The sequence below is a fragment of the Mastigoproctus giganteus genome, chromosome 11, assembly GCF_048544385.1.
Source record: "Mastigoproctus giganteus isolate SK-2022 chromosome 11, ASM4854438v1, whole genome shotgun sequence".
In the NCBI taxonomy this organism is placed as follows: Eukaryota; Metazoa; Arthropoda; class Arachnida; order Uropygi; family Thelyphonidae; genus Mastigoproctus; species Mastigoproctus giganteus.
Window position 1 is genome coordinate 144,180,966 of NC_143585.1, and position 13,785 is coordinate 144,194,750.

The 13,785-nt window shown below is 36.9% G+C and overlaps 1 protein-coding gene across 7 annotated transcripts in view; it reads right to left on the reverse strand.

Annotated features, from left to right (window-relative positions):
* LOC150078494 (one cut domain family member 2-like) overlaps positions 1 to 13,785 on the reverse strand; it is a 352,098-nt gene that overhangs the window by 284,175 nt on the left and 54,138 nt on the right. The gene's annotated exons all lie outside the window — the stretch shown is intronic.

Sequence of the window (13,785 nt, forward strand, 5' to 3'; positions counted from 1 at the left end):
ACCTTAGTGGGTTGTGTCGCAGGGCAATCGCTGTTTCGAATCTCTGTAGTCTCCTAGACGCTCCTGTGAGGGGTGGTTTACGATAGTGGCAGACGATAACGGCCACCGCGTGACTTCCCCTGACATAAACAGGCGTTTCTGAGAGACGGATCTATCAGCACGAGACGTTAAAAAAAAGTCACACAACGCCAACGCCCTTTCCACCGGTTGTCACTGTTTCATGACGTAAGAAATGTTTAATTATGAGGACCGCTCCAGATAGGGATCAGAACCATCAGATAAAATAAGGAACACGAACTGCGGTAAATGTTCAATGATAGCAACATACACACACAACAGGGAGAGGTCTCTGCACCGTTGGAGAACGCTGATAATTAGGATACCCCGCGTGATGTAGTGGGATCACTCGTGGATGTACTTTCCAACACTCAAAATAGCGGTTAAAAAGTACATTCGTAAGAAACACAAGCAACTTTCGGACACTACACTCGTTAATATTTTAAGTATAATGGAATTACACTTAACATTTAATTACTTTAATAATAACACAAAAAAAGTTTTGGCAGATGCAGAAAAGTCAGCTTCCTTTCATCCTTTAGCCAATCTAATACTACCACTGTTGGAGGGGTTATATCGTAATAACTGTCAGGATGTAATTCCCCACTCCTCTTTCTGCTATCACCTACAGAAATAACAAGTTCTCTCTCGTTTAAATGGAAACATAAACACGCACGAAATAAACAGTTGCATCAGTTATATTAAGCTCATATAACAGAAATATGAGCTTCTGAACCAAGAGTACAACCCAATTTATCGATGGATTACAAGATTAATCGATTAAAAATATTTAGGGCAATAGGAAATAGTGAATTCTCAGTTGAACATAAAGGAGTAATTTCTATTTTTTTTAAATTAAAACCGCAAAATAGTCAATAAGTACACCGAACTCTGCAGTTTTTTCGCATTTATTAAAAGCAGTTAGGATTTTTCAATTTAATAAAATAAGCCGCAAAAATCCTGACCCTATACACCACTTTGGATAGGAAATTTTGGCTCTTACTGACATGAGTTTGGAAGCAGTTTGGTTCTGTTTTCTTCCACATATCACTGACAGGGAACGAAAGATTGCAAAATCTCCCAAGAAAGACAGCATCGATGAGAACCTTCCTCTATTTCCAAAGCAATGGGTAAAAAAAAGTGCCGTTGGCAAACAGATTTTAAGCTTCAAAATATGAAACCTTTCTGCGCCCGAATGCTAGTAAATAGTGTAATTAAATAGTAACATTAAATTCCTCTACTTAAAGACCATTTGCTCCAGCCGTTCGTAGTTTGTGTAATTCTGCATACACGAGCTTAATCGGGTTCAGTTAATCTTTAGCGCTTTATTACTTCTCCTCGAGTCACGCGCTGCTCCTGGCGTGCACTTCACGCCCTCTCACTAATGTTCTGTAGTGAAGCAAGAGAAACATGTATCGGCCATCATGAATAAATGTACGATTTTGCTATTTTCGGCACTTTTTTTACGTTTCGGAGATCAGTTTACGTAATAGTCAAACCCAAACCAGAAAGAAAAATATTTTTGCATCTGTTTACGAACGGTTCTTACCGGACTGAAGAGAAAGGTATAGTAAGAACGATTCTGATGATTTTTTAATGAATTTGATATTATAATTGGGAGTCACTCTGCTATTCATTGTTTTTAAATAAATCGAGAATAAAATATGACGTTGTGGACGGTATTACGCGTTAAGTTGTTTAAAATAATAATTTAAAGCATCAAAAAGAGGGGGAAAAATGAAAATTACAAATGTGAAAATACACAAGTAAGAATGGGCTCAATAAGAAATCTGTTGAATGGAGTTAGTTAATTGGTTGAATGGAAAGTACTAAAACGATTTCTGGCACTCTAAACGATTACTATTAATATTTATACTCTGAATATGTCTCATCTGTAGTTTAGTGGTTGTAGAAAATTATCATTTGGATTCTTTTCAATTTTTTATAATTTTTTATTTATTTTTTAAGAATTGTCGATTCGAGTATTCCGAAGTAATGCATTAAGGATATCTCACCAAAATTCCTTACACAATAACTTATCCTTACATCTCGTTTTAATATATATTCCGCACTGATAAGAACGGAATACTGAGTATTGCTCACCAAATTATCAAAATGTTTTTTACGAGTCGTAAGAGAACGTTATTTCATCAGCCACCTCACAGCAGAAACGCCAGTGACTGATGACACGAGCGTGGCGGTTTTTTGTTTCACAGATGCAAGCATATTTACTAGGTGTTCAGTATAAACGCTATTTTATGCTGCACCTTTGAAACTACAAGCAGTTGCCGGAAGGTGGCAATAGTTTGCATCCCATTTGTTAGCCGACAAGGCGGGCCACAGTCTGGTTTTCCGTATTTCTCACAACACCTTAGTAGGGCCGCAAAGGCAGAGCTCGGCTCACCACCACTTAGACGCTAAATTACTTGGAATCACGTGACATCTCACCCATCTCTAGAGCTAACCTTGGCTGCGCTGTCTTTCATGCGAAAACCGTCACCTGGTCCCCAGGGGGGGAAGGAGCCTCTCAGCCTCCGACTGTAGGTGGCTAGAGTGCTGCACATTTACAAGAGGGCAGGAAAGAGAAGAAGGGTTTTGCCAGCTATTTCCTAAGCCTCCTACATGGTGACAGGTTGTTAATGGAAACCATCCTTACTGTCATCTCCTCAACGAACTTGGAGCTCGTGAACAGTAGGACTAACTTTCTTGATTTCTCTTATACTTCGCCTGACTTTTATATCTCCGATTCTAGTAAAGATAATTCTCACTCCACGATGCTTGAATGTGCACGTGTAACTCGTTGTAAAAATCTAAAGTGGAGAAGTAATGCTAAATATTCTGCTACATAACATTTTATCTTCTCTCCAATAGTTCAAAAACCACAAGGAACGCCTACCATATCGACCACTTTTAATAATTTTTTTTCCTCGTCAACAATTTTTATTCATCTCTTATGAATTGATGGAAGTCTCAATGATAGACCCTATATTATTATTATTATTATTTACCAATGGTGCTTGCCGTGAACTCAGTCTAAAGCTATACTAATGCATCTCCGTGTTTGCAATACCCTTGATCTAATACCGACAAACTGGTTGCTATTTTTATTAATCAACTACGATCCTTCGGGAGATTTTGCGGTTCCCATCGTGTACGTGGATGAGTTCCTGAGCTTCACCTGATGTCATTCCAGTATTAAAAATCGATTTTAAAGTTTATCAAAGTCCTGGACCTCCGTTCTTCGATTTTCTTCTGCTTCGCTGTAGGAAACGTTGCCGAGCCTGAAACGACCACCTCATCGAAATTCTTGCCCACCAAAAGAAGTCTTTCCTTACTTTCTTATATCCCGTGTTTATTAACACGCTGTTTAATTTACCCCCCGACTCCCCGTTAGGTGGTATATTTTTGTCGACAGAAGGCATCTTCGACAGACAGTGACAAGCCGCCTTGCATAGACGCCTTCACACATTTCGTTCGCCTCCAGATATCTTATTTCCACACACGAGGTCTACTACTACTACTTTATCTCTGCCTCGACGACTCCGCCCCCTGGTGACTCAACCAGAACTGACACACTTCACACATGACCTACCAAGCAGCAGAACCCACAGTTGTTGCCGCTAGGCCTAGCTGCGATTGCTTTCACTCGGCCAGTCACAGTCGCTGCACTATTGGCAGCTGTTCAGTTTTTATAAGGGCAACTGTATGTAAGGAGAGGCATACGTAGTCGACCAATTATATGCCTGCGGAAAACCAAGTTTCTCCACTTTGGATCGTCAGCCAGATTTACAGCAATTTTCTCCAGTTTATTTTTAATTCAATTTGGTAAACTGTATACAATTTTCACCTCGCCAAGCGAAGATGAAAATTGGATTGGAATCAAGATCTCATTTCTTAATGGGACACATCGCAAGATGGAGGGTATTGCCAGTTAAAGGAATAATCTGTGAAGCGCTCAGAGTCTGCTTCTTGCATATTAGCAGAAAGATTAACTGCGGTCTTCTAAATAACGCCAGGCAAAAACGTAGCAACTATTGAAAACTTATTTTATAATTGATTTATTTTAGGATTTTCAATTGGCTTAGCCAATCTTATACACATATAGAACATCGAGTGAAAGTTGTTGTTTTTGCAGGCTTCACTTAAAAATACAACTGTCACTCGATATCTATAAGTGTATGAGATTGCACAACAGTTACCTAAGAAAATTTCGCACTTTCATTATCTATCTCATATCGGCGCAGCAGAACGAAGCAGGAATGATGTCGGCACTAACGCGTTATTATAAAGGGATTTCTCAAGACACAGCAGTGGGGAATCTAGACAATGGATAACATTGTAAACAAACAGATAAAATACACTTTTGCATTACATATCGGACGCTTTCTATTATCAAACAATTGCCTAAAACCCTTTCACACCATACCAAATAAGTTAACCAACACCTCACCAAGTGAGGTTTTGGTTAACTTCTTGAGTACAGTATAAAATTTAACTAATTTAACCTTTTTTTGAGAAAGTATCAACTTTAACGTGTTTATCAGGTCTTTTGGTTGGAGAAGACGCTGCACTGGAGATATGGGTTACATATTGACACGACATTCAAAGGATATTCAAAAAAAAAAAAAAAAAAAAAAGGTCCTTAAATTTGAACTGAATCAGAACTGCCGTTTCAAAGTTATTATAATTTCAATGGGGGGGGGGGAAGACATTTGTGGCTATGGAAATGAAATTGAGAATGAATTCTCATTGACAACAAATTTAAGAATTTGTTGTGAATTTAAGAATATATATATATATATATATATATATATATATATAAAATTTCATGAAAATTCGTCTACTAGGAATCGAGTTTTAATGTAGACTAACAGATGGATACTGTGAAGGAAATAGGGCACTTTAAGCATTTGCGAACATGGCTTAGTTACTCTTTTTCTCCAGATTTAAGTAGATGGTAATTTGCAACATCAGACCAGTCAACAGAACTACAAAAGATTCTTGGCCAAACCGAAGAATAGACTGAGGGCAGTGGATGTTGGTTCTAGTTTAAATATCTCAAGCTTAAGAAGTTACCATATTTTGTCATAGCTTTTATACAGTATCTAAAAGGAAAGTCCATTAAGAAGAAATAAACGAGGGAAACTTGTTTATAATGCAAAGTAAACATGTAGAGTGTAGAGCCATTTAGCAATTACTCTACTTGTAAAAGTCAGCTGGAGCTTCATCATACTACGTTTTGTATAACTTGTAAATTAAGAAAATATTCCAAGAGAAAATTCGGCTTTCAGGAGGAATACTCTCTCTCTCTCTCTCTATAGATGTCTAACATTATTCTACAATACTCTCTTCAATAAAATAATAGGAAACCACCAAATCTGTCACGTGTTTCATGAAGTTTCCATCGCAATGAAAAACATCCTCACAGTAACTAAAGCTCATTTCAAAATAATACAATATTTATTAATTATCAACACTTTTATTACATCATAAACTCATTAAGCATTTAAAGTCCTTATCAACAAGTTATACATTTAACAAAGTTAAGTAATTAAGTTAATGCATAATTAATAGTAATAATTATTAATAATAAACAAATGTTAGGTGTGGAAAATAAATACGAGGAAACCGAAAATAAAAGCAAAATAATTTAAAGCTGACGTCAGAAATATATTTTTACTTATAATAAAACTAATATTTGAATCGGCATAGCGTATGATACTATTAGCATACATTTCATGGAATATGTTTATGTACGATTACATTTCATTTAAGTAGTATTCTGTAAAAGTAGGTTCAAGTTATGCAATGTTTTTTAAAGTTTGAATTATTAACAAGCTAGAAGTACAAAAAAATATCGGAACATAAAACCGATGCGTCCACAAACGGGATTCGACATTTATGCGAAAAATGAGGATGTTAAGACATGTAGTGAGATAATAAGCTACTTAAAGAATTCCGACCATTCTGCCAAAGTAAGTTATTCATAGAGAGAGAGAGAGAGAGAGAGAGAGAGAGAGAGAGACTGTAGTTAGATTTCATCACGTATATCTACAACAGCGTTACCCACCAAGTCATGCTGCACTGTTATTTCCTGAACTGCTCGTGATATCCTCACCGAGGTATATTAAAACAGTGAAGTGACCTAATTGTGCAACTTGGCAATAAAATAAATTACTCAATTACCTAATTTTAAAATGAACAATTAATTCGTGTTTAGTTTTGATTAATAGCATGATTCCTCATCAAGATCTTTGGAATAATATATAATCTATTTGCAGATGTAAATATAGATATTTTTGAAAAGATCCATCAAGGGTAAGATCGTAGGCATATATTCGAGAAAGGGTTTAATACTGTTTCTTCTCCATAAGTCTTTTTCCGATTCAGTGCTGGACTGTCGGCCTCCTCCCATTCAGGAAATATTGGTTATATGCTCCCCACGGTGACCAAACAGTTTCGGAAACGTATGTGTTTTATGAGTGTACAATGTGCGTTCGCAGACCGATTTTCATGTTTTTGGGATGGAACTGATTAATTTTGTGCCAAGGCCAGAAGGCCATCGGTGTATTATGTCTTGTATTCTATGGTATTTAGGATGAAAACCCCAGATTTAGGGAACAAAAACCCCTGCAGTCCTCTTCATTCGAAAACCAGTTCAAAGCAGTTCATAAAAGTAGCCCTTTGAGACGGGACTCAACCTCAGCTCTTTTTCCATATGGCGTAAGATAACAGCGATTATAACCATTGTATTAGACAAGAGAGCGCATTCCTCCTCCTCCGACTGAAGAAGCCGTTGGGAGTTCCTTCAGTTAGTAATTGAGATTCAAAACTATACTTCTCCAAAAGAGTGACACTTTGCCACTCGTTCTGAGAGGTATGACTGTTTCATATTTTTTGCACTGAGTCCAGAATAGAAGACGTCTTATAAACACGTGTCCTATTCTGAACAGTTACAGAGATGGTTGGTTGTTATGGGGTTTTATGTGCATCAGCAACTTAGGCCATATTGCGCCGTATATAATATGTCTGCAAATTGCACGTTATGTGGTCGATTGCTGTTTTGCTGGACGAAAAATTCTAGTTTCCGGGAGAAAAAACCATGCTACAATCGCTTGAGACAGACGAACTCAATCATGCTGTGACAAAGACCCTTAAAAATTCTTCGCGTGATTGACAGGATTGGAACTCAAGTTTTTTTCCACCCAGTGTGGGTAGGACGGTGATTATTCCAATTGTGCTACACACGAAATCAGTTACAGTGCTTTGTCTGTTTAAATATAAAAAATTGGCTATGGAATATTTGAATAGTAAAAAATAATAAAAATATAATTATTAAAATTTTAAAAAATAAGTGCTGGCAAGTATCTAACGTGCATAAACTTGACGTACGTGCGAACTGATTGTTTTATTATTTTATATTTAAAATAATAAATGAACATCTTACCGGATGAAATTTGAATAATTTGACCAAAGAATACATCCCAGAATTCTTCGCACATACTATTTATCAGATGTGCACTACATAAACAAAGAGCCACAGAAACGTTTCACTAGATTCGCTGTAAAATCCAAAAGAACGATCCGTTTTGGAATTTTTGACGCATCGACAATTTTGAGCTAGTTCTTACGGTTTCGGGTCAAGTGTGTGTTTACGGCTGATTTCCGTGTTGTATGGCCAAAAAAACTGGAAATAACTCAAGGAGGAGAACCATTTATTTCCCCATCTTAGATAGGTTAACTACACTCCGAATGAAGAGGCTTTAAGGAATGCCCTCAGTCTTGAAGGAATTTGAACGTTAGTGATTTTGTTTATGTTAGTATGGCTTGACGAGTTTTGCTTATAAAGAAGTCAGGATTGCCACTGTCACATTACTGAGTAGAAAAAGGTCAGCTTTTCTGTAAGGCTACTTCATGCAGGGAGGTCTGATTTACAGGGGTACGTGCGAATATTGCTTTTATTTGTGAAAAATACTGTATGTATTTTCATAATGAAGTGTTTCGAAATTTATGGAATTTTAAACTGGGTTTGTAAAATAATTTGTAAATAAAATAAATATAATAAATTTTCGCATTTCCGATGCAAAATACTCCCACTTTGTAAGCGTTTCACTTTAAAATTTACTTCAACTGATAGCTAGTCTTACTTCCGCTTCATTCTGTTTTTCAATACATGTTTAAATGTATGGAAAGCTAAAAAGGCTTGAGCACAATGAAATCTTACTGGATGAAGTTTCTACCGCTTCCAAAAGAAGAAATAGCAGAAAGATTCATTATTTAATCAAACGGAACTTAAAATTCACAATTAAATTCACAATTAAATTTTAAAAAAAGTGGTGCCGAACTAAAATCAAGTTTCTAATATATTTGAGTTTCTTAAACGTGGTTGTCGGTAACTCCTCCAACTATGGATGCAGTTACTGTGAGAAGAAACGGAATGATAAATACTATTGTGCTAAAATATCTTTACTATGAAAATTATAGCTTCTTTATAAAATAAAATTCTCTAAATCAATATCCATTAATGAATTCAAACTTTCATAACAAAAAAAGGTTCTTAAAGATTATAACTTAAATCAAAAAATATAAAATAGCTGTTTGCTCTAAAATCAACGCCAAAAGCTAATTAGTATCACTTCTAACAAGACGGACTTTGCGATAGGGCAACAAATATCAACGGGCGTTCGTTATTTAACTTTTTATTATAAAGAGGCGTCGTTTTTCGATTCAAATTATGTAAAATGTTTTCGACTCCGCTTACAGTGGTTCATCGCGTCCCTGGTTAGGAAAAGAGAAATGAAATCATGCCTGACGACTAGTTCAAGAAGCGTAAAGGTCACATTTTTATCAGGAACTCCTCTGAGATAAGGGCTCTGGTACATCATCTCTCTCTCTTTCATCCGTCTGTCTGTCTATCTCCCTTTCTTGGTGGTTCGAGGCCCACGGGTCAGGCTGAACCACTTTCTGCACAGTACAGCTGCTGACTCACGTCAAGGGATGTTTGCACGTTGCCCCGGCAACGGCCACACGCCAGCACCTCTGTGGCCACGACCCCTCCGTGCGTGCTTTCTCATGGTGCTGCCTTATTCGGAGCTCTACCATCATCTGCAACCACAGTGAAAGAGAACACACACACACACACACACACACACACACACACACACACACACACACACACACACACACACACACACACACACACACTATGGTTTGAATGTTTCCGTACAGAAAAGAATGTGAGTCATAGAAACGAGTAAGGAAAGAGAAGTGACTCTGTGTCGAGTGTACTTTTACGCACGTGCACAGATTCCCACTTCTCACGCAAGGATACGCTGGATGCCGGAGTAAAAAGAGAGGTATCCACGATACGTTGAAAATTACAAGTGAGCTGTGCTTACGTTATTGTTCAGTTTATCTTGATTATATAAGGATGTCAAACATCGATCTGGTCATTCTAAAGAAATAAACTGAAGGGAAGAATGTCGAAAAATAAGCATATTTCGCAACGGGAGGAAAAATCGCATTTATATTCTCTATTCGCAATGATCAACTAAAATGATGTTTTCGAACACCGTTAATATATAAAAAAAAAGAAGGAAAAGATAAAAAAAGACGAAGCTAATAGAAGTAGAGGGTGGTTTACGGTCCTTTTAAAAATTAATAGCTCGAAAATTAGAAGTCCTAACGAAAAAAAGTAGTTTTTTTGCTTTGAAATCACAGTATATATGGATTTTTAAACAATAAATTAATTCGAAATTTGACTAATAGAGGTGCAGAGTGGTTGCTTTAGAAAAGTAAAATTTTCGCCAACCTTTTGAAAATCAATTTCCTCCTTGTCCGCCATTATTTCCTAATAAGCAATCAGGATAAGGCATTGTGCTCTCCACAGTTGCTTTCAAAATTTCAGATGATATGTTTACTCTTTGACGGATTCGTCCTTCACCTAAAACTCTTGAAGGGAATTCTCTGTAATCCCCATAACCAAAAGTCTACTGGAGTCAGGTCGAGAATGTGGGAAAACAGCAACTGATAATTTGCTCTTCCACAAAGGTTTCTCGTAGAAGCTTTTAGACATCATTGCCAATGTCAGGCATATCACCGTCCTGCATAAAAATTATGCTTCCATATAAACACTTTCATTAATATCCGATATAACTTTAGTCCATTGCAGGCTAATATATCGTGTCCCTTTTATTGTGCAGGTTTCTAAATGGCCTTAATTATTAATAGTTTGAAAAGAAACAAATAACAGTTGTAATATAAATAATATTAATAATTTCAAAAGGTACAAATAAATGTGTGTACCTTAATTTCTAATAACGTGTACAAATGTTCTAAAAGCCCTTTAAGGAGTAATGAAACCATTTCCAACGTGCACATGAGGATTTCTCCCTTTCTGACAATTTGTGCCCATCATAGATTCATCGAGGTGAAAGTGCACACATCATCCGTCTTCAGGATGTTCAGTAACTATTCTGGATCCTGAGCAATCTTAATCATAATCCACTGGACGAAATCAGACCACTTTAATAATCTTGTGGTTCCGAGCAATGATGCAGACGTTTGATTTCAACGAGAAACAGGTTCGGGGAGCTACTTTTAAGGTTTCTCGTGCCGTACTCCAAGGAATACCAGTCAAACGAGATGTATGGCGAGCACCAGATAATCTCTACGAATTTGAAGGGCATGTTACACCTCATCAATTCTTTGAACCACTCTTCTTGTGATGCTGTGACGAGCGACCATTTGTAGGCTAAGGTATTAGATAGCTAAGTTCGAAACGCCTTACAATATTTGATATGGTTCTTCTCGAGTAAGGAAGCCTTAAGCTATTCTTCTGTCTTTCATACGCTCTAAGGCTGCAATAACACTTGCCATTCTTCTAGTAAGTTTTAATTAAAAGGGATTTATCCTTAGGCAATATTTTAAAACGAACTAGACTTGGTTATTAAGCCAGGGGCTTGAAGCTTTCTGTTTTCACGACGAACAAACACTAACATTCTTTGATCCCAGAGGTATTCGTTTTTGTAACGAACGCAAAAGGTAATTTGTTTATTGGAATGAATAAATTACTCATCCACTGGTGGCCAAATTTCGAACTAATTTTTATCGTTTAAAAAAAAATTCAACATATATTCATTACAAATACAAAAACCGATTTTCTAAACAACCTATAGTTTTCTAGATATTAATTTTCAAAAGTTAGAAAGGATTTTATGGTTATAAAATTCAGTGGAGATTCGCCTGTAGAACTGAAAATCAAGTTCAACATTCAATTCCACATTTTGTTGTATCCCCTGTGAGAAATGCGAATAAATAATTTGTATTTTAAAAAATTACCAGAGTAGTAAGCAAAGAAATAACAGTTCAATCTACAGAGCAAGTTTTTCAGCCATAAATTTTTAAATTTTCAAAGCGAGCTTTTTATTCTACAGAATAAAATTCCCACCGTATGAGATCTGCAAAGAATAAAAAATATCTATATCAGTACAAGAGGGTCCACCCGAACAGAATAATAAAGAGTTCAATCTATGGACATTTTATTCTGTATACACGAGTGAGATATGTTCTAAGAACAATTCATAGAGCAGTTTCAGCAACTCTGTTCCTCTCAACAGCTAATATCTACTATTAGGGAAAAGTTCAGAATTCTGTTTTTATTTAGCATTAAAAGGAATGAACAGAGATGCATAGTTCGGTGGGAACAGGTGGCGAAAAAGTAGACCCTTTATAATAACGGGATTTTCCAGACACCGAAGTCCAAACCACCGTACGTCGCAGACCTAGCGGCGCAAGGGATGGAAATTTATCGGTCGATAGCAAATTGCCGAGTGACGGCAGCACTTGACCTATGTCCCTGAGCATGTATAGTACAGATCATATAATAGTTATGTGTGAGCGCGTTGTCTCCACGAGAAGAGTGAAACGGGGGGAAGGGAGGGAGAGAGAGATAGAGAGAAAGAGATCAATGATAAACAGAAACACAAAAGAGAAGAGAAATATCGGAATAAGAAAGGGAAAAGGAGAAATAAACAGAAGGATTTGGAGGTGACAGAGTTCGAATTAAAAGACAGCGTGAAGAAAGCAATCCAATGGAAATAAGAAAAGAGAAACTTGGAAAGAGTTAAACAAAGGAAGGGAGGAGATCCCGAGGAATGAAGGCCGAGCAGAAAACAGGAAGATTTTATTGGGAGTAGATCACTTTTAAGCTTGGACGTGATCCGGTGGATGAGCGTGTGGCTCAAAGTGTGACTTTTTTTTTTTTTTGTTAGTTGTTGGCACATCAGCTTCTGTGGCCATAATGCACTTCCCAAGGCTTTTGCATTTTACTTGTGATCCAAGCCCGAGGCGGGATTCGAACCCGCGACCTTTGGATTGCCAGGCAGGCACATTACCCACCTGGCTAGCCCGGTCGGCAAGTGTGACATAAAATTCACCAAAGATTTATTTAAACTTGAAACAGTTTCGTGAAACTCACAGTATGATAATCTTTACTATTCAAACTCATTTTTGTTTTTTTTTCTCTTCATTTTTATTGGGTAAGTTTCGACATTCTACCATTTTCCACCTGCCAGATACAACTGTCACTTTTATCCTTACCAGAGCTTTTTCCCTATGACCACCTCTTAGGCTCTTGTTTCTCTTCTACAATTCAACTTCATTTTAATTACGAATATTTCATTATTCATTCGCATTACTAGGTTAGTGTTCCAAGTATTTTTCTCAAAAACTTGGTTATTTCTTCTCAATATTCTCTTTCTTTCAGTGCTCTTACTCTTTAAATTTCGATACCTTTTTATTCACTTATTTTATTATAAACTATCGGGGAATTTTCCATCATATCAGTACGTTCCTCATATCGATGCAGTAAAGTCCATTATTTAATCTTCCATAATTTTGGGGTAACATGGTGAAACACCTATCCAACATAAATCCTCTGTTGAGAATATGATTACCGTAAGGTTATCCCAAGCAATCTTCTTCATTTAATGAAGTCACCACCCACTATTCTCAAGTCTATCTGGTTAAGTTCGCCAAACAGTCAATCCTCTTAAATACAAGATGTTTTTCTCCTACAGTCTTCGGCAGACAATTTACACGCAGACGTTTGCCTCTAACTTCAGCGGCCATACGAAAAGCTGTATTACAGAGTACTATCGGAGTAATTTTTAACGTAATCCCAAAACAAGAAGAGTTTTAGAACGTACTCTTTGTACTGTGGATGAGTTGAGAGTTGGAATGAAAAAAGATATTCCTTCTGACTTAATCCTTTTCAGCCAAAAATTCATTCCAAGTTCCATCCTTAAACTTTCTATATGTGCTCCCAGTTCACTGTGGATATTTTTCAACAATCAATGCTTTTGATTCGTAGGACAGCATTGTTTCATGAGTTTCTAGTCGAGCAAATTCTGCGACTATATGTACAGTTTTATTTCAGATAAATCCGGACAATCAGCCAGATGAAAAAGACCCGAGTTCGAATCCTGTCAATGACACGAGGAATTGTTATGGGCCTTTTTTTTTTACAACGTGGATGAGTTAGTCGGTCTCAGATGAGCGTAGCATGATTTTTTCTCCCGGAAACTTGGGTTTTTCGTCCAGCAAACAGAAAATCGACCACAGCACATACGAAATTTACAGACAGTACATATGGAGTAATATGGTCATAGTCGCTGATGCTCCTAAAATCCTACTACTATGACAACCGGATTTAGCAGACAAGTCTTA